Raw genomic sequence first — 21,702 nt, forward strand, 5'->3', positions numbered from 1 at the left:
TGTTAGGGTGCTTATAGTAGGTACCTACTTAAAACAAAAATTTAATTTACCTACTTTATTAATTTCTCCAAGTCTTACTAGATAACAATAATAAGTGCGCTTCATAATAATCACTTTATCTAAATTGAGTAGATATTTAGGTATCATAATAATATGATAGCTGGGCTATTATAATAAACAAGCTAATTTCATGAGCAAGGTAATTAATCATAATAAACGTACTATAATTAATTATTATAATAATATTATTATCCTAATCAAATACACTGGTATTTCATTTAAATTTTCAAAGAAAGATACTAAAAGTTGAATGCAAAAGTGTCGAGGTGAAAAGTGGATACTTTAATGAAATGAGACTAAGACGGATTCAACCAATAATAAAATCCTTAACTCGAATCACAGTATTTGCATAACAATGAAATACAAGAGCGAACTCCTTTAGAAAAAAGTTATCTCTGAACTGAACAAGAATCACAATAAAAATAAAACCCGGAGAAAGGCGAATTGAACAACAGAAATAAGAAGACAATAGGTAGCCATTTTTTATTAAGTTTTATTCTTGTGGCATAATTATTAATACACGTGTTTTATTGTTTCATTCCTGTAAGATTAAGTTGATCAACTTAATCTTGACTTATTTAATGTTATGCTAAAGCTATGTAATGGAGATATAACCTACTAGCGACCCGCCTCGCCTTAGCACAGGTAACTCGGGCAATTAATTACAGTTTTCGTAGGGATCTCTAATTTTTTTTAAAATAAAATATAACTTATGTCACTCAGGAATAATGTAGCTTTCTACTGGTGAAAGAATTTTCAAAATCTGTTCAATAGTTCCATACATTACCCCCTACAAACGAACTTACAAACTTTACCTCTTTATAATATTGTAAGTATAGATTCATTATACCTAGAAATAAGAAAATAAAAGTAGTATCAATTTCTTTTACATAATATAAGTAAATAGTAATTTTTGAAAAGGCTTGATGCTTCATAAGCGAAAAGCTTAGCTTCTCAAATTATAACAAAGTGCAAAAAATATTGAATAATGAGAGAAAAATGCCGATTGGGTTTCGTCAATGCCTCATAAGGCCTCATAAATTCTTGTAGTTGATCTATCCAGACGCGTGTAGGACACTTCATCACTGTCTACGCAGTGTGTCGACTGACATGCTACATGACCAAGTCTCCTCAAGCGACTTTTCAAGAGCTTATCACGTATCAGCAACATCCCTTACGCCTATCATAGATCGATATTGTGCTAGTTTTGTTTATTAGTATTAGTAAACACAGACTTTACTAAAATGTACAAAATGCGCGAGTATTTTGACCACGAAGAGATCGCCGCTGAACAAGTTTTTTGCTTTGTTCTTGTCGCTGCGACAAACTAGAGTGCTCGCCGACAGACAGTCAGCGATCAGCTATATTATATATTTTATTGATACGGCATCGTAAATCGATTGTACGTTTCTTAAATAAGAAAATAGTAGCTAGCTAGTCGCTTCTTCGTCGCCAGCGGAAGGAAAACTGCCTAAGCTTGTGTTGACAAAAGCTACTTAATTACTGCTAAGTTTCTTCTGAATTGTTATTATTTTTATGTAATTTTTCAGAAGCACCATTTTATCACCCTATTTTAATGTCATCTGTACTTAATTTAAATTATAAAACGATTTTATCGCTTTTCGAGGTTACTCAAATCCTTAAGTTATAAATACTCGCTTTGTAGATTAAATGTGAATTTCCTGAGAGCAGATCAAAAGGCATATAATTTAGTTTGCCTTTAAGGGATTAGATTATCTTGTATCAACTTCTAGCTTCCAAAATTAATTACAAATTCTTGCGGAATGACAAATATTTTTGCTTAGGAACTTTACCCGAAATCAATTCGCTCTAAATTACTTTTGAGGATAACTAAATAACTTGCTCAATCTCGTTTATAGAAAAGTTAGTGCCCTTTTGGTAAAGACGACTTGACTTTGACGACAACGTTTAAATTTAAGGACACACCTATTAATAATAATTAATTAATTGCCATATATTTTATGTATTGAATATTAAAAAAAAAAATTAGTTTTTTATTGCTAAGGATTTTTAATTCTGAATATAGTATTCTCTTGTGAAAATTTTACATAGTAATCAAATTGCGCGTAGCTACCTACTACCCAACACACCTGTCTCTTCTTTTGCCAAAGGTTGCCTGGTGGAGATGGCTTTAAGCCCGCCTTTACATACAATTGTGTTAGTTTTCGTTTCCTATCCTTTATTCGCATTATTTCCTTTTTATAGTTTTGTGTTCAGTAAAATCTTCTTTCTATCTGTCTATTTATCCATAATTAATATACAAAGACAGAAATTATAGCAATGTATTAGGCACATCACTGTATACCTACATCATCACTGGAGAATTAATTTCCTGACTTAAACAACCGCTACCAAGCGTCAATAGTCTGTGCATGTTTACAATGAGTGTAATATAGTGCTGTCAGTACCCTGTGTCTGTTACAGGTGTCGCGATACTATGCAATAACGTCATGCCCCGATTTGGCCCAAGCTGTATTGCTTTGTGGCCCAGAATAGAGGCAGGAGCGTTTTTGATTGAACAAGTGTAAATTAAAAATTTAGAATACCCTCGACAAGTGAAGGTTACAGTAACTAGAAAAGAGCTGATAACTTTTAAACGGCTGAACCATTTTTTTTTTTTGGATTATAGCTAAGAACACTCTCGATCAAGCCACCTTTCAAACAAAAAAAAAACTAAATTAAAATCGGTTCATTCGTTTAGGCGCTACGATGCCACATTCAGATACACAGATACACACGTCAAACTTATAACACTCCTCTTTTTGGGTAGGGGGTTAAAAACATAATTATTCAGTAACAATTTAGGAAACGGCAGTAGCCATAACCTAAGCCACTCTATCTATGTGCGCTGAGGGTTGCTACCGAGGTGGCTTTAGTAGGTGAAATTTCTTCCTAACCCGATGTCTATCCCAGGACGTCGGGTGTCTTAAGAGGATTCCCTAAAAAAATTATGGCATGGACAACTTTAGGTATACTAGCAATCCTACGTTGCATTAAAAAATCGTGATCATCTTGAAAGATCTAGCCAGATATATTAAAAACGTTAACATAAAAACAGTACCGTAATACAAAACAAGTCCGGGGAAAATTAAAATGAGTATCGATAATATTATTGTGTATTTACATTTAAATTGCTTTATTGGATAGAGATGTCGAAAATTTGATTTCACGGTCGGCTTTCGAAATTATATCCGCGTGGTATTAACGTTTCGCGGGATTTGTGTCTATTTTAATAAAAATGAAGTAGCATTTACATTTTGCTCGTGCAGGCTACCTACTGAATATTTTTTAACTATTCAGTGAAATGTTTAGTATAGTGAAATACTATTAATATTTTTGCGTTATTGAGATAATCTCATGAAATAATAGCGCTATTGAGAAAATATCAACGCTCAATATGCATAATGTTGTACCAATACTAGGGTCGGCTGCAGATTCGCACGCGTGAATTTAAGTTTTTGAAATCCCGAGGAAACTCTTTGATTTTGCGGATAAAAGCTGTGGATGTAAGCTCCGGGATGCAAGGTATCCTTGCTGTACAATCTACCATTGATGCGTCCATAAATACCAACCTAATAATTAAACTTGAAATCTGTCCAATTAAACAATAGTAATGAATAGACTAACGTGTCTCTTTTAGACCACGCACTCTAACTCGATACCAGGATACGAGGCCCAAAATGCTCTGCCGCCCATCCTTTGTAGTTACCAATACTACCGAATTTACACACCCGCAATAACCTGAATTTATTCACAACACCTTCAGGCAATATAGAATTCGGTATCTCATAATATTTTTATAAAATACTAGAGGATGCCCGCGACTTCGTCCGGGTGAATTTAGGTTTTTAATGATCCCATGGGAACTGTTTGATTTTCCGTGATAAAAAGTTGACTATGCCAATAACAGGGACATAAGCTACCTCGGTACCAAATTTCATACAAATCGGTTAAGCGGATAGGTCTTTAGGAATCCCGCGGGAACGTTTTGATTTTCCGGGATAAAAGGTAGCCTATGTCCGTCCCCGGGATATAAGCTCATCCTGTACCGTCAGAATAAACTCGTCAGAATCGGTTAAACTGTTGGGCCGTGAAAAAGTAGCAGACAGACAGACAGACAGACACACTTTCGCATTTATACCTAATATATTAAATATTAAATTATAGTATGGATGGATAATATAACGAGCTTATTTACTGTAAAATAATATGGATACATTTATATTTATCCAGAAAATATTAGATTACTAGCTTTTACCACTGTCTTCACCCAAAATTAAGTTTAAACTGTATTCGGGGTTTTAGTGGACTGATTTTGAATAAAGGTGAAGTACGGTTTCGCTCTAGTGAATCTTTTAAAAATCGGTGAGATGGTAGAATTTACAAAAAACCTAAAACACTTATTTCTTCATTTTTAACCAAATCCAAATACCTGGATATAACTTGAATAGGGACTTTAATACAGATCAAGCCTTAAATTTTAAACCTCTTCATGAAATTCCATATGCCAAAAATCCTATATAAAAAAAGAACCTATTGTCAGAATTTCAATTTTCTAACCCAAGTTTTGAAGGCTGTGCGTAGTGCAGTCCGCCAGTGCAAGTTTTTTTTTAGATTTTAAGATTTTTTGTCTGCAGACATGTCGCTAGTGTGGTAATAGCATTATAAAAACGTATGCACAAGAAGAATGTTCCCGTTTTCGTTATGTGAGCACACCAGGAGGTGTATTACCTTGCAAAGGCTTTGTGACTTGTAGTTTGCAATTTTAAACCAACTTCTACTTAGAAGTCACTATTTTTGCAAGTCGTTTCAGCACTGCATATTCATATAGCCCAGATTTCAAAGGATAACCGTGTTTCACATACAGTTACAATGTGTTTGCAGAGATAAGACGATTCGGTTACACACATAGATTCAATCTCCGTAACTACTTCTAATCCTAAGGAAAGCCGCCTTTGTATTCTACTTCCTTATTCTTGTTACTAGGGTTCCGTACCTCAAAAGGAAAAGCGGAACCCTTATAGGGTCACTTTGTTGTCTGTCTGTCCGTCCGTCCGTTGTGTCTGTCAAGAAAACCTATAGGGTACTTCCCGTTGATTTGGAATCATGAAAAATGGCAGGTAGGTAGGTCTTATAGCATAAGTAAAGGCATAAATCCGAAAACAGTGAATTTGTGGTTACATCATTTAAAAAAAAAATTAAAATGTGTTTCAATTTTCAAAGTAAGATAACTATACCAAGTGGGGTATCATATAAAAGGGCTTTACTTGTACATTCTAAAACAGATTTTTATTTATTTTTATGTATAACAGTTTTTGGCTTATCTTGCAAAATGTCGAAAAAAATACCCAAGTACGGAACCCTCGGTGCGCGAGTCCGACTCGCACTTGTTTTTCTTATGTCTGTACTCTTTGCTATGTGTTGTGGTGTACAAAGAAAGTAATTAGTATAATAATAGGTAATCTAAGTTCCTGGATTAAAAATAAAGCATCTATTTATCGTGGGGAACATGTGAGAGGCAAGCAAGAAGTGAAACAGAATGAAATAAAAATGGTATATTTTATGGATGCAATTCTATTGAAAGGGAAACGAAGAGGAAACTACTACTGAAATAGACCTGAATCAGAGCATAGAGAGGACAGGGGTGTAGATTTCAAATACAAGGATCAGGAAAAGTGAGAGCTTGTTGATCAGGATATTTTTCTCACAGGTTTTGGGTGTACTACTCAGAGGTTACTCGCTTCTAGAGGTTCAACTATGATCTGATCATTTCTTCGTTTTCGCTTCAGTGGAAATGCTACCTTGGACATGTTGCTAACATTACATTTAACAATAATTTCCTTTTATGTTAAGAAATTCATAATAATGGAACATTTTAGTTCATGCATTGATACAAATGCCTAGATAATAGTAAAAATACACCTGCAATCAGTGCTTTTGGTACCGTGACTTGAGATCGACAAAAAGTATTCACTTTATTGACTTTGAAATACTTTTACTGTTAAATAGATACGTACCGATTAGTACCATCTAAAATCTTCAAGCTATTCAGCAAATATGAAGCGCAGACAAAATGTAAATAATTATTTCAATTGTGAGTATCTACATATTTAGAAATATCATTAAAGCATTATCCAAACCTACGTGACCAAAGAAACTACGAAGCGGGAACACGATAACAAATTATGCTTTGTATATCTACGCGGCTACAACAGTCGTTAGTTTTTTCGATATAAAAATTAGCCTATATCTATCCCTCGGGTGCAAGGTATCTATGTACATTTCTGTCAACCGGATGGTTCACCGAAACGTAGTACACAGGCCCGTGAACAGCTAACAGACAGACAGACAGATAGACACACTTTTGCATATTTATAACATAATAAATTAGTATTGATAGTGAGGTGTTTTTGCAGTAGAGAACGCTCTACGAACCGCATTGTTATCCTACAGTTTTCAAAAGATAATACAAAAAGGTACACTCGATTCAATTCTAAAAAAAATCCATCAGTAACGTAATTGTAGAAAAAGATCCTCACGATGAGAAGGACGACGCAGAAACAGAAACAGTAAGATTTTTAATTCAAAAAACATTTTACAAGTACCTAATCACGCGGGCATGATTTGTATAGTAATTAGATAAGGCTAGCTTTAAGTTTTATTGTAATATTTTCATTAAAAAAAAAAAAAAAAAAAAGTACCTATAATATTTACATTTGAAAAAGAGAAGAAACAGAGAAATCTTCAAAGGTCACAAAAAGAAAGATCTATTGATTGAATATTTTACACGCAATGTACCCTGTATATAGGTGTATTTTAACTAAATGACAGCACTTATGCAGTCTATCTGAACTCGTTTTAAATTTGCTCCAAACGGCTCACAAAGCTGTCGCAATTTAACGCGCCACTTGCTCCACATGCAAGAGTAAAACGGGAACATTTTTCATTTGTATGCACTTTTGAACAATGATATTTTTTTAAAACGTCACTTCACAGTTCGCAATCGTAGGAAACGACTTCTGCAGATCTTTAGGACACTTGCAGTTTTAAGCGAAAGCTGATGCTTCATTTTTATTATTAAACTACTTATAATTTACTTTTATCTTGGCCTACTTTATTGGTATAAATTAAATCACAGGATTTTACCTGGTGATCTTTTCTGTACTAGTTTTACTCGAAGAGGGATCAGATTAAAAAAAATAGTAGTTGTACTTAGCAACATGAACGAGAGTGAACATAAACTCGTTCGACATACAATTAATTGCCGAAGCCAAATAATCAATTTATCTACTTACTATATACCAGACTATTAACAAACAATACTACAAACAACAATAATTGTCTAACAAATACAAATTCTACAAACTTATTTCATTTTACGGTAAAAGCGTGCTCATAGCTAGTAGGTATAACTTCTAGAATATGAAAATCATTGGTTAATCTAGAACTTCTTCTAATCTTTATTCATAAAAGAAAATTAGCGAAGCCAAAAAAAGTTACTAGATTAATCGAATAACAGATAAAAGCCTACAGCTTTATTTCACAGTAGGTAAAGATAATAATTTTACAGTACAAAGCCCATACGTCACATCATGTTATTCCCACTTATTCATGATGATACTTATGCAGAATGATTGCACAAAAGCACTCCGTGCTGCTTTATATCCAGTTGAATGGAGTACTTACTGATGATTCTCGACATATTTAAATAACAAGTGGATTAGACTGAGGGTTGATCCATAAAATTGATGCCATTGAGTTAGTGATGTGAATAATTTTTTATTGAAGTCTGAAAAGAAGAAAGTAGAGAATGTGGAAGTCAGTTAAATGGATGAAATTAGTAAAAAGGTCGTATTGAACTAAGGAAATAAACACATCCACCCTAATATCATAAATGTGAAAGTGTGTCTGTATGTCTGTCTGCTACCTTTTCACGGCCCAACAGTTTAACCGATTCTGACGAAATTTGGTATAGGGTTAGCTTATATCCCGGGGACGGACAGAAGCTACTTTGTATCCCGGAAAATCAAAGAGTTCCCACGGGATTCCCAAAAACCTATCCGCTTAACCGAGTTGTATGAAATTTGGTACCGAGGTAGCTTGCGTCCCTGTAATTGACATAGGCAACTTTTTATCCCGGAAAATCAAAGAGTTCCCACGGGATTTCGAAAAACCTAAATCCACGCGGGCGAAGTCGCGGGCATCGGCTAGTAAAGAATAAGAGGAAGTGGTTCTCTAAATCTGTTCAGGCATTTAGAAGTTATGTTGTACATAGGTACATACATTGACCCTAAAAACATTACACTCCTTTTTTTGGGCAGTTGTGTAATAAAAGGCTTAAACCGCGAAACAAAATTATAGCTTTAGCTAACGAAGTTACGGGCACCAGTTAGTTTATTAGTAGGGATTGCGTGATAAAAAAACGTAGATATAACTATATAGCATCTGGTTAAACTCTCGTTTAAAGGCCAGGATAGACGAAAACACGACGGCACCTGCTGTAGACTTAGTATCAGGTTTTATATCGATCGTACCAAATGCAACGTTCATAGAATTCGAGCGTCGAAACACTTAACGTTAATTAAATAATATAAACCTTAATTGCCTAGTTGTAATACTCAAGTTTGTCCATATACCTACTACAGCCAGAGCTCCAAGCACAAACGTTGCTAAATTAAAATCAGTAGTACAAAAATTTTACTTCCAAATCAAGGATCCATTTTACTTTGAACTTATTTTTACTTCCAAATCAAGGATCCATTTTACTTTGAACTTATTATAACGACGCTCGATTTAAGTATAAAAATTGGCAGAGTGAACTAGCTTGAGTGAGGTCTCGGTTTGATTTTGAATCGACATCTGTCAAATATTACGTATTTGAGTACTAGGGGTGACATGCAATCAACGATTCAAAAATATTATGATACTAGCTGATGCACGCGACTTCGTCCGCGTGGATTAAAGTTTTGGAATTTTCCGAGATAAAAAGTAGCCTGTGTCACTTTCCAGGTCTTTAACTATATCCATGTAAAAAAACACGGCGATCCGTTGCTCCGTTGCGGCGTGATTGAAGGACAAACCAATAAACCAACAAACAAGCACACTTTCGTATTTATATAAGTAAGTATATGGGTGTGATTTAAAACTCTTTTGCCTCGCTGCTACCCCGACGACGGCCCATGTAACATAGGTACCTAGTAGTTTTATGGCCTAGGTACTGACGTTTGCCAGTGTAGGTGAAGCCTCGAGGCTTTGTTACAAGTTTCATAACTGTCATGAACTGTGACATTGGTAAGCGGAAAAATCTCATACTAAGCACTTTGATACCGTCGCGCGTCGTTGCCACCGTGCTTTGTGTCTATCCAGGCCTTTAAAGTGAGTCTCGTACAATAGTGCAGCCATTCGGCACCCTACGCACTGTGCGTTTGATTTGTTTTATTCGTTCCCGGGTACTTTCCCGCTCCCCATTCGCATGAATCAAACCGAGCGCGCTCATTTATTTGATACCGACGAGAAATATACCAATACGGTTCGTGTTCGTGCTGCGATTCCCTAAAACTGATCAAATACAAATGAAATTCCATTGAATCTTGGTAAAAAATTGATATACTTTTAGTAGGTATACAGTTTCATACACAGGTTTTACGGGTTTATAATACTTTGTTTTGTTTACCTTTTGGATGTCATGTAGTACAATAGAACAAAACCGTAGCAGTCTACAATAATAAAGTAGGTACGAGTTACTTAGTTATGAAGCCTCAGCAGTCGACCTCCTATTCAGAGAGTCCTTGGTTCAATCCCGGGCACACACCTCTAACTTTTCGGAATTATGTGTGCACTTGAGAGAAGGAAAACATCGTGAGGAAATCTGCATTTCTATGAGAGTCCTCCGTAATGTTTTCAAAAAAAGTCTGCCAATCCGTATTTGGCAAACGTGGCCTAAAACCTTCCCATTCTAATAGGAAGTGCTCAGTAGTGGGTTGATGATGATGATGAATTGCAACAGCATTAGTTGGTACTATAACCAATTTGGCCAGTCAGCTTACTTGTTGAAGCTTATCTTACTTATTACCTACACGGAAAGTATAGTTCGCGACAGGTTGAGATGGCTTTCGAGGTGGGGACGCCCCAACCACTCACACAGCCTCCGCGCTAACCCGGTGCGGGATAGCGCGGGTGACGTGCGGGTGTGCGGGGACCTACCTACCAAATTTCAAGATTCTAGGTCAACGGGAAGTACCCTATAGGTTTTCTTGACAGACACGACGGACGGACGGACGGATGGATGGACGGACGAACGGACAGACAGACAGACAGACAGACAGACAGACGGACAGACAGACAACAAAGTGAGGTTCTATAAGGGTTCCATTTTTCCTTTTTCGCTATCCTGCACCGGGTTAGCGCGGGTGTGCGGGCGTCCCCGCGCCTCATACCCCGATTGCCATCTTGACCTGTCGCATACTAAAGGTACGTAATTTGGGCTGACATGTAGGTACCTACATAGATATAAAAGCCCCTAAATAAATAAAGAAAAAGTACGTAGATAGTGATAAAATCGTTCACCATTCATCGGTATTTTACCGACAAAATTAAGTAAATACCCTAAATAGGGATCGACTAATTTAAGGTAAACCCGGCCTCCAATTATCTCCATTCCCCATCTAATAAGGCCCACTTCGTAAGCTATCTTATTAAATTATGCTAATGGTTACGTTCCAGTAATCTAATCTAATGTCTCTAATTAACTATCAAGAAAGTCATCCTCATCATAGTCGTAAGTTCTCAAATTGATATTAAGGATAAAGTTTGTTCGTCTGTTCGAGTACCTATGCAATGTTTGTAAAGTGTACAGCATATAAGACGATGCCCGCGACTTTGTCCGTGTCTACTCCGGTATTTTAAAAATCCTGTAAGAACTTTTTTATTTTTAAAAATTAAGCCAAGTAATTAGGTTCAATTTTTTAACCCCCGACCCAAAAAGAGGGGTGTTATAAGTTTGACGTGTGTATCTGTGTGTCTGTGTATCTGTGTATCTGTGTATCTGTGTACTGTGTATCTGTGTATCTGTCTGTGGCATCGTAGCGCCTAAACGAATGAACCGATTTTAATTTACTTTTTTTTGTTTGAAAAGTGGCTTGATCGAGAGTGTTCTTAGCTATAATCCAAAAAAATTGGCGCAGCCGTTTAAGAGTTATCAGCTCTTTTCTAGTTTTCTTGTATAAAAGAAGGTTACATAACCGTTAGGTTCATAATATTATGTCAATTGCCAAAAGTCAAGCTGTCAAGATGGACGTTGCCTTAGTACATAATTATTTATTTGAAAATGATGTTTTGGAAAACTCAGATACTTTGGATCGTAGGCGCGGAATAGTCCAAGAAAATCGGTTCAGCCGTTTGAAAGTTATCAGGTCTTTTCGGTCTTTTCTAGTTACTGTAACCTTCACTTGTCGGGGGTGTTATAAATTTTTAATTTACACTTGTTAACTCTTGTGGAACTAGGGACAAAAGGTATGACAGTTAGGTAAGGCAAGTAGGCTATGACAGTCATTCAAAACTAAGTTTTCAACAGAGCAAGAAGTAGTATTAAAAACGAACTCGAGTAAAGTCGCATAAAAAATTTAGTCTACCTACTATAATGAATATGTGCCCAAGTAGGCTTTTACAAATTTCGCAAAATTAGGTCAACGCACAGCCCAAGAGTGAATTTAATTACAGGCGATTTTTAATTTAATTGGTGTAATAATTTAGCGAGTTTATATTTGGATGTACATGGAAAGTTCTGGCTGTAATATTTATGGTGTCAACGCGAAAATCCTTTTAAAAAGGCAGTGTACTGTAATGTTGTGTTATTTCGATAAAACCTCCAATAATAAATTGCTAGTTTTATTACCAATTAAAATAATTAAAAAATTTAACCAAAATTGCAAATAAAATTGCTCGTTATAAAATCTTAAATTAATTGTTCTTAAGAATATTATAAATATTCATGTAAAATAAAGTACAACTTGAAGTAGGCATTAGATCTATAGTAAGGCTTAAGATTCTCGGCGGTATTGACATGGTTATTAAGTGAGAACCTTGATTCTGTGAGCGTGGGAACTGCTCTAATAAAACTATCAGTTTTTAGGTGTACGTGTAAGAACTATCTACAAATATCATTATGTTATAGATATCACAGTTCCCCTATTAGTACATGTTTCGAAACAAAAGCTTTTATTTCGACAAACAACGCTAAACAAGTAACAATTCGTTAACCTACATTTTGAATTTTAAATCTAACAGATTCGCCTAAAAAATTGGGAACTTTATTTGTCTCCAAGTAACGGTCAGAAAAGTTAATGAATCGAAAAAGGTCTATTTTCAATTTTCACCTTGTTTTTAGGACGTGGTTAACGGACGATTTTTTCCAAATTAATTAAAAGTCACTATGGACCAGCTAGAGCGAACGTGCTCAAAATACCACCCAACTTCCATTTTATTCCAACTACTTTATTTTTGTCTGCACAGTCTTAAATTAAAAAGTGAAGTTTCGGCCTTTCCGAAGTAAGAATAAATTGCTACATGAAGCGAATCAATTTTAATTTCACTTCACGTTGAATGTAAATTAGAAATGTACACCTACTTAATTTGTTATTATAATATTATAATAATCAATATTATTAATCTATTTTTCTATAGAAATTCGAACAGGGTCGCATAAAAACTGGATAAAACCAGCCGGCATTTCATGCCGACGATTATTATATTTTTTTGCCAACGAAATTACAGGGCTAGATGGTCTAATAAAAAACAAATGGCATGTACACGTATTATTTGATTATCCCAAATCTTTTTGCTCACGAGTACGTGATTCGGTAAACCTAGCATTTAGATAATTATGTACGATATTATAGGTAGGTATATTTTGTAACCCAGGCTCGCCATTTACCTATATTTAATTTACCCAAATATGTACCCCAGTAATTAATATTTTCAACAATAGCTTTCCAATTACTAATGTGGATCCTAAATAATATCAGTATTCAATGGTTAATAATAATACATACTAAACTCAATTAACGAAAAACCGCATTATTCAACTCCTGCAGTTGTGATATGGTTGTGATATGCTTATTAATTTGGTTCAGGCACTGCACTGTACTCAGTGACGGATTAAGACTACTTGGTGCCCTAAGCAATCCATGCCTGTGGGCCCCCCTATCCGTATGTCAACTAGAATCGGTCTTTAAACCTTTACCACCTAAAAAAAATTAGTTTTTTGTAAAATAAGATGATGAGATGTAATGTATTTTAGAAGTGGAGTAGTTAGGTGCGACAACAATAAAAACACTAGTTTACAAAAAAAAAAATTTTTCGTACTCATGAAATGAAACATATATTATTTATGTCGGCTATAGACGGTAGTTAAAAAAATATTTTTTTATTTTTCGTAGCACGTCACAATTATGAGATATAAAGGTCTTTATTTTTTGTCTACTCGCAATTGTTAACATTTATTATTCTATTTTGTAAACAACTGCATGATTCAAAAATGGTATTTTTTATATAAAAGCGACATTAATAGTGTGTAAGCTATGTTGAAACTGAATTTGTTGTGTTTATGGTGGTTAAATCGTGGTTTTCCTATCAGAAAACCTTCGAGAGAAGTCTATTTACATCATTTTGATTTCTGGTGTCAAATCTTGATATAAAAAATTGATTCCTTGTATGATTTGCATTAACTATAGATTAGTCCGCAGCTCCTGATATTCAGGTAAAAATAGATCACTGAAATTCGGTGAACTAATGGTATGGGGAGAGTTAAATAACCATGAAACTGATTGTTACTTTTTTGTTAACAAAAAATTCAGGTTTTAACACTAATATAATATATGCAGACGTTCTATTAGTGACTAAGCCGGGCCTACATTCAGAAGTTTTACCAGCCTTATAACCGATGTTGAAAAAGGTAACAATGGAAAAACCGAGGTTCAAACTGAAACTTTTTCAAAAGTATCATTTAAAATTTTAGGCAGTAAAAAGTAATAAATTATACAGAGATTATTGAAAGTTTATTACAAAATTACTAACGCATGGGTGTGAATATATCATTAAAAATCAATTTTTTGCTTTCCCATTTTGATTTTTCCCAGAAAATCTTGGTGGTATAAATGATGAACACAGTGAGCGATTTCACCAAGATTTAAAATCATTTGGGTAAAATTATCAAGATTGTTGGGTTGAAAATATGCTACTGTGACTATTCTTCGTCTGCTGTGAGAGACACGATGAAAATATTTAGGAAAAAGAACGAAAATTTCTCATTTTTACATGCCTTTTCTTTATTTGGACATAGTTTTTTGTCAAAAAATTCCAGGTAAATATTTCAAAAACCTGACGTGCTGGATTTTTTAAATATTTTTTCCTAGATGTAGAGGCCATAAGTAACGAAAATATATATGTTTTATTTCATGAGCAAAAACCTTGTAAACTAGTGAAATCAAAGCATAATTTATTTATTTATTGAAATGCGCCTTACGGCTTTCGGGGGCATTCGAATTGTTGAATGCACAAGCGGGCAGCGAGTGGGCAAGCGGGACTCTAGATCGGACTCTATGTCAACTTAAAACGAGCGAATTTTCAAATTAGTACTAGAAACTTTTTTTGGTGTGGTTTTTGGTGACGTGAGAGTGAGACGTGATGCCCTAAGGACGGATTTTTTTTGTGCTTCTTCTGGTGCCCCCTCAGACGTGATGCCCTAGGCAATTGCTTAATTTGATTAAGGGTTAATCCGTCACTGACTGTACTCCCATCGTTAGTAGAAAAATGTAAGACAAAAATTTTACTATTTAAATGGATCTAAGAATAAGAAGTAATAATTTATTCGTTGTTTCTGTTAATTTGTGTTAGGTATATTAAACAGAGCTGGAGATGTTTGTTGACCTTGCCCTGCCTAACGCCACATTCCAGGCGATATGATTCTACAACATTGAATTGATTGATACTTAGTGATCAAGAAAATGTAGCGCAATCATTTTACTTACATTAAATCCTTGCCCCACAGCAAATCACTTCTTGTAATACCCAAGATTGTGAATTACCTGTAATAATAGACCAAATAACACATATTAGTGATGTAATCAAAACAAGAAAAGTAAGATTATTATGTTCATTTACTAGATCGTAGGAATTTCTCCTTCAGGCTCAAAATGGTGAATTCTTATTAAAATGTTGAATCCTCATAATGTGCAGAAGTGTTTGTTCGTTTGTTTATTGGTTTTTTTGAATAAGTAATAGCGAGCAAACGAGCTGGGGGGTCACCTGATGTTAAGTGATTACCGCCGCTCATGCACATTTGCAGCACCAGAGGAACCGCCGATGCGTTGCCGACTTTTCAGGAATTTCAGGAATTTGCTGGAATAACCCCATGTTGCAATCTAATGGGAACACCGCCGATGAGAGTTGATTCCACAGTTTTCATGCGCGTGTAAAAAAGGATGTTTGTGGGTCTGTCCTTCATTCACGTCGCAACGGACCACGGAGCGACGTGATTTTTTGCATGGATAAAGTTCAATACCTGGAGAGTGACATTTGTTATTTTTTATTCCAGAATATCCAAACATTGAAATGCAATTCAAATAATTCTCACGCAGAAGAAATCGCTTTCAAGGGAACTATGAAATGTTGAAATGCTTTGCGGCTAGTTTGACTATGCATTAGTCACGATGCGATATAAAAAGCAATCGGTCAAATATTTAAATATTTAAATAGGTTTATTTAACCAAGGTCACTTTCATTCCAATAGCAGATAATACTCTACTATTAATAAATTTTCAATTTAAAAATGTTTTACTGGGGCTTGTTTGGTTTCCATTAAATCAGTCTGGATTGTAAATAGCGAATGTAATGGCACAATTAATAATGATTGAGTTTTATTTCACACAGCCGACGAGTATTCTATTGTTCGTGAGTAGCAATTATCACCAGTTATACTGCGTGACCTATTAAGAGGTAATGATTCTTTGCCATAAAACCAGCATTAATTTACAAACACAGTAATAAAATCGCATAAAACTGCGGATTATGTCATTTAATTTCATAGGAAACTTAACAATCAAGGGTCTTTGTAGTTATTTTTAAGGCTATCCTTGCCAACGATCCCCCGTCGATTTCCTACGTATGATATTATTGTTCTTATCTCTATCTGCCCTGGTTCGTGCATTCTCGGTTCCTAGATCGGTACATTTGTAATAACCAAATTTCAAATTGCTGTGATTGGCTGAATTTACCATGTTCTTGCTGCGACAGTGAGTTTGAGCCACTAGCGGAACAATGTTAGCCGGTCAGAAATGATTGCAATTAGTCAACCTGTTTGACGTCCGTGTTCTGTTTTCGATTACAAAAAAGAAAAAATTGTTATTGCAATCATCAATTTTAGCAAATAGTGAAAGAGAGTCGGCCAATCAGAGGTCACAACTACCGTCACACTTTCTGTCACACTATGGCAGTAGGCATGCCGAGTAATGAAAACAATTTTTCATTCTGTCTAGGTTGAAGTAGGGTTGCCACCTGGCTCTTTTTGATTTACAGGCTACCACCATCAAAAATACGGGGTTTAGATTTGAAGAAATTTGAAAATTTGAAGTATTTGAAGAAATAGGCGTTGGTTCTCTCTGAAATGCATGGAAAGCCTATTTAGATATTTCAGTTTATTTGTAAGTTTTGTATTTTTTCTCTGTATGTTGCCGTGTCTTGATTGGTGAACTGTGTTTGCAATGTGGTTTTAAATAAAAGATTTATTTATTTAAATAGCTTTTAAAAACTCTTAGTGTTGTAAAGCAAAATGTTATACATTTCATGCATACAATCTTCTCATTTCAACTTAAAAGTACATTTAATTCGTAATTCCACCTTCACAGTATCAATACTATGGCCGTAGCCAGGAATCGATTGCGGGAGAGGTTTTATTAGGGCCGGAACTGAATCCTGTCATGAGGAAAAAAACATTCGCTCAACTTTATGGGCTAATTACCTGGTTAGTGGAATTTCGCCTTTCAATTTGACAGTGAGATAAAATACAACAATAAAAAAGCGCGAGCGCAGTGAGCGTAAGTGTTTTTGGTTCAATACAGAAAAAATTAAAGTGAAAGGGAAACGAGTTTAGCCATAGCAAGATTTTATTTTTAAAGCTTCCTATCCATACTAATATTACGAATACGACAGTATATCTATTTGCCTATCTATTTGTTACCCTTTCACGGCCCATCTTCTTTACCAAAATTTTGGTACTTACTATTCAGAGGTAACTTGCATCCCAGACATTTTTTTTTAGGCGGCTTTTTAGCCCGGAAAATCCCCCACGGAATTTTTAAAAATCTAAATTCATGCAAACGAAATTGCGGGGTTTACACCAAGTAATAGAAATTCAAAGCGCGAGTGAAGTGACCGCGAAATGTTTGATATATTTCCAAAAAAAAAATTGGTAAGCAAATGCAAGAAATAGTGTAAGTATTATTTTAGGCTTAGGTTTTTGACGGCTTCCCAGGCGCAGTCGCCATTTCAAAATTTCTGGTCTGGTGGGAGGCTTCGGTCATGGCTAGTTATATGGTTAGTATGGCCCTAACGGCCAAGAAATTAGACTGCATCATCACTTACCACTAGAAAAGATTAAAGTCACGGGCTAGCTTGTATAAAAAAAGGCTTACATCCTCAAACCAAGCCCCGCCGCCTTGGCTACGACCATGATCAATATCGAGTGGGTTTCGGCTACGCATTGCCGCAAAAGGAAAATATTCTTTCTACTGGAAATAACGTCAGTGTTTGATTTCGCCAGCCAGCTCCTGCTGAATTTGTAAAAAACCGGCCAAGTGCGAGTCAGACCCACGCACCGAGGGTTCCGTATTCGGGTATTTTTTCCGACATTTTACTCGAGAAATCAAAAACTGTTACGCATTAAAAAAATATGCATAAAAATAAATAAAAATCTGTTTTAGAATGAACAGGTAAAGCCCTTTCATATGATAACCCACTTGATATATGTAGTTATCTTACTTTGAAAATTGAAAATACTAATATTTGTTCATGAACACATGACAGACGGATAGAAGGACAAATGGACAGACGGACAGACGGAAAGACTGACAGACTGACAGACAACGAAGTGATCCTATAAGAGTTCTTTTTTGCTTTTGAGTTACGGAACCCTAAAAATATTTAGTTTTATTTGCCCCGTATTTTATTTTCATAATTACAGGTTTCTCTATCCTGAAATACGGGGTAACCAGTAAAATACGGGGCCTCTGGCAACCCTATTCGGAAAACACTGTCACATTCAAGTTAATGTCAAATATTTTGTTTTCAATTACAGAAAGCTGCATCAATCATTATTACAATATTTTCTTTGTTGTGATTGGCTGAATTTTTGAGTTTCAGCCAATAAACAGACTGTTTGCCAATTAAACGTCATAACAATATAAATGCCAGAAAGTTTAACCAAATAAAACAAACTTAATGAGAACCTAGTGAGAATGCAAACGGCACACAATTTATAATACATATTATGTTAGTCGTATATAATAGATATTATAGTAGTCGTTCACTTTGGTAATAGTCAGATTGTCATCAGTAAAATTGATATTGGTCGATGTATCGTAAATTATTGTTTCGGTGACAAATATTTTTATTATCTATTTATCTTTGAACAGAATGGAATAGAATGAAATGGAATGGAATACAATGATAAATTTTTATTCCTGTAAACTTTTAGGTAAACTTCAAAGTGTTTTTGGATGGTCAGAAAAATTTACCACTGGTTCGGAATGCCGTTCCTACGTTTTCTAGGGTTTCGTACCTCAAAATGAAAAACGGAACTCTTATAGGATCACTTTGTTGTCTATCTCTCTGTCTGTCGTGTGTGTCAAGAAAACCTCTAGGGTACTTCCCGTTGACTCAAAACCATGAAATTTGGCAGGTAACCTAACTGCGTAATTTTGGGTAGTTTTTTTAATCGATAAAGAAAGTTTGCGACATTGTTCAATAAAAAATTTGGATTCCAACTCCTCAACCCTGATGTTGCAGGGGACCTGACTACTAAAGCTAATGGGATTTAAAAAGTGTCGATTATTAATTGATATTGAAGGTATCTATACCAAGTAAACACTTTGTCGTTGATCTCAACCCTGATGCTGTAAGAAATTGCATTCCTAAATCCTGGTGATCCCTCGGGATTTGAAAAGGATCATCCGTTTAAATATTCTTACGTGATACAGAAACAAGTTGCATCCCGGGGACGGGCTATTACGGAGAGGCAACTTTTGTTCTGGGAAATGAAAGGATCGGGATTTTTAAAAACCTAAATCCACGCGAGCGAAGCTGCGGGCATTAGCTAGTTGTAAATATATTTAGAAGCTACTATAAGATAATGAATAAGGTACTTATTTCCTTATATTTTTATTGTATGGCAGCGCGCGGTTTTAAATTATAAATTGCACGTCCTGTCCTTTTCTGTAATACATTTTTTTCTCAATATCTACCGCTTTATCTCATAGCAAGAGTCCGTAAGACATAATACAGTGAAAATAGGCAAAATATACAATTTTTGCAGTTTCCACGTCAGTACCTGTCGAATTTTTCTAACAGTGTAAGCAGCAGAGCTGAGTTTACCATCAAGTGTTGATATGTGGGTGTTCCATAGAAGCTTTGCATCTAACATTATACCGAGAAACACGGGGTTCTCCTTTATTTTCAACATATGATTATTTATCAATGAATTTATGTCATTTAAGGTCCTGGTATTGGGCAGTGTGAATTCAACACACTTAGATTTCTTTGCATTTGGAAGTAAATTGTTAGCAATAAATCAGAGAGTGACCTGTGATATGGCATTACATATAGTATACATTGTCAAAAATTATAATATTAAAGCTGTGCGTATTGCGTGAGGAATAGGTTGCAAGAGAGTTGCAACTTGCAGGGTTTGATGCATGCGCTATTGCCAGCAAACATGAGACATATTTTTATCTACAGGCAACGTCTGAGTAGGTAACGCATACGTCTAACGCAAGTTGAAATGTACCAGTGTATTTAGTTAGACCTATTGACAAGTTTGGAGTTGGGTGCAGTCTAAATGTGGCCCGTGTGTTTAGACTGTCAGTTTCTGTCAGTTTCACGTGTCGTCCCCCGCACTTCACCACCCCGCTTGCACAAATCGAGACAGCACGAAATTTTCAAGATTTCTGGGTGTAATTTCTGGTTTTCGTAGTTCCCACATAATTATAACAATATAAAATATATAACGATAATTTTTTTACTACATAATATTCATTAAATTTTCTAGGTCTGTGGTTTTTCCAAATTTCATTAAATTGCTTCGTTGTCTAGAAAAACGAGCACAAAGTTGGGCCTTTTTTTAAAGAAAAATACAAATCTTTGAGCCCCTGTAATTTTAAAACTACATATTTTTAGAAAAATCTAAAACACCACAGACACAGATATTAGTTTCTAGACTATGTCTGCAAAATTTCATGGACTTTGGTTGCTTAATATTCAAATGAAATGGGAACTACGATTGTATGGAGTAAGTGACGGAGACAGCCCTGTTAACTCTGTGTTTTAACAGACGATATCTGAGTGGATATAAGTTTTTTAACCTTCAAACTTTGTTTTTCCGGGATACAAAGTAGTCATTAGTCATCATATAGTCTATGTCACTTCTTAGGTAATTTCGTGTGAGAATCACGTGGATTCGTGGATGTGTTGCTGCGTGATTGAAAGACAAAGGCATGAAAAATGGATTGCGATTCAGAAGGAGTCTTTTGTTTTTTCGGGCCAAAAGTATTCTATGTTAATTCAACTATATCCAGGTGCGTGCCTTAGCTCGCATCTATACTGAATCCAGATCGAACCCAGGACCCACAGAATAAGAGGGACTAGTCAGTTAGTAAGTGGTTAAGATTGAAATCTATGACTGCACTTTGAATTTGCTTAGACTTAAGTTTCAGTTAAAACGAGACAGATTTATGCCAGCGATATAACGCTGTCTCGTTTTAACAGTGTCTTAAGTATGAATAAAGTTAAAGTGCGCTCTATAGAGCACAGCCTAAGACATCCACTTAGGCCTCATTCGCACGAGCGTTAAAAAAGCGTTGCGTTTAAACCCGGCGTTGCGCTGACAATACAAAGTGCGCGTTGAAAAAGCGTTGACGTGTGAACAAATACTTGGGAATGCATTTGTTCTATTTAAAACGCTTTTTTAACGGACGTTAAAAAAAAGCTCTCGTGCGAATGAGGCCGTAATTTTCACTTAAAACGAGACAGATTTATGCCAGCGATATAACGCTGTCTCGTTTTAACAGTATCTTAAGTACTACGAGCAAAGTCAAAGTGCGCTCTATAGAGCACAGCTTAAGACATTATCCACTTAGGCCTCATTCGCACGAGGTTAAAAAAGCGTTGCGTTAAAACCCGGCGTTGCGCTGACAATACAAAATGCGCGTTAAAAAAGCGTTGACGTGTGAACAGATACTTGGGAATGCATTTGTTCTAATTGAACGGACGTTAAAAAGCTCTCGTGCGAATGAGGCCTAACGCTACCTAGTCGTGCGCAAAGCCGAGAGCAAAACCAAGTCAATTTTCATACTA

General features: G+C 35.5%; 1 protein-coding gene and 1 long non-coding RNA gene across 5 annotated transcripts in view; one reads left to right on the forward strand and one right to left on the reverse strand.

Annotated features, from left to right (window-relative positions):
- The window catches only part of LOC123872016, a 303,144-nt gene that overhangs the window by 143,463 nt on the left and 137,979 nt on the right, over window positions 1–21,702 (reverse strand). For all 4 annotated transcript variants that reach the window (XM_045916128.1, XM_045916126.1, XM_045916125.1 and 1 more), the window contains exon 2: window positions 15,108–15,164. The gene's annotated coding sequence lies outside the window, so the exon portion shown is untranslated. The remainder of the gene's footprint in view (window positions 1–15,107; window positions 15,165–21,702) is intronic.
- On the forward strand, window positions 16,710–21,147 carry LOC123872022. Its single transcript, XR_006797398.1, has 3 exons — window positions 16,710–16,725; window positions 20,752–20,761; window positions 21,007–21,147. It is a non-coding gene; the product is annotated as an uncharacterized LOC123872022 (long non-coding RNA).

This window comes from Maniola jurtina, chromosome 14 (genome assembly GCF_905333055.1).
Source record: "Maniola jurtina chromosome 14, ilManJurt1.1, whole genome shotgun sequence".
NCBI classification, from domain to species: Eukaryota; Metazoa; Arthropoda; class Insecta; order Lepidoptera; family Nymphalidae; genus Maniola; species Maniola jurtina.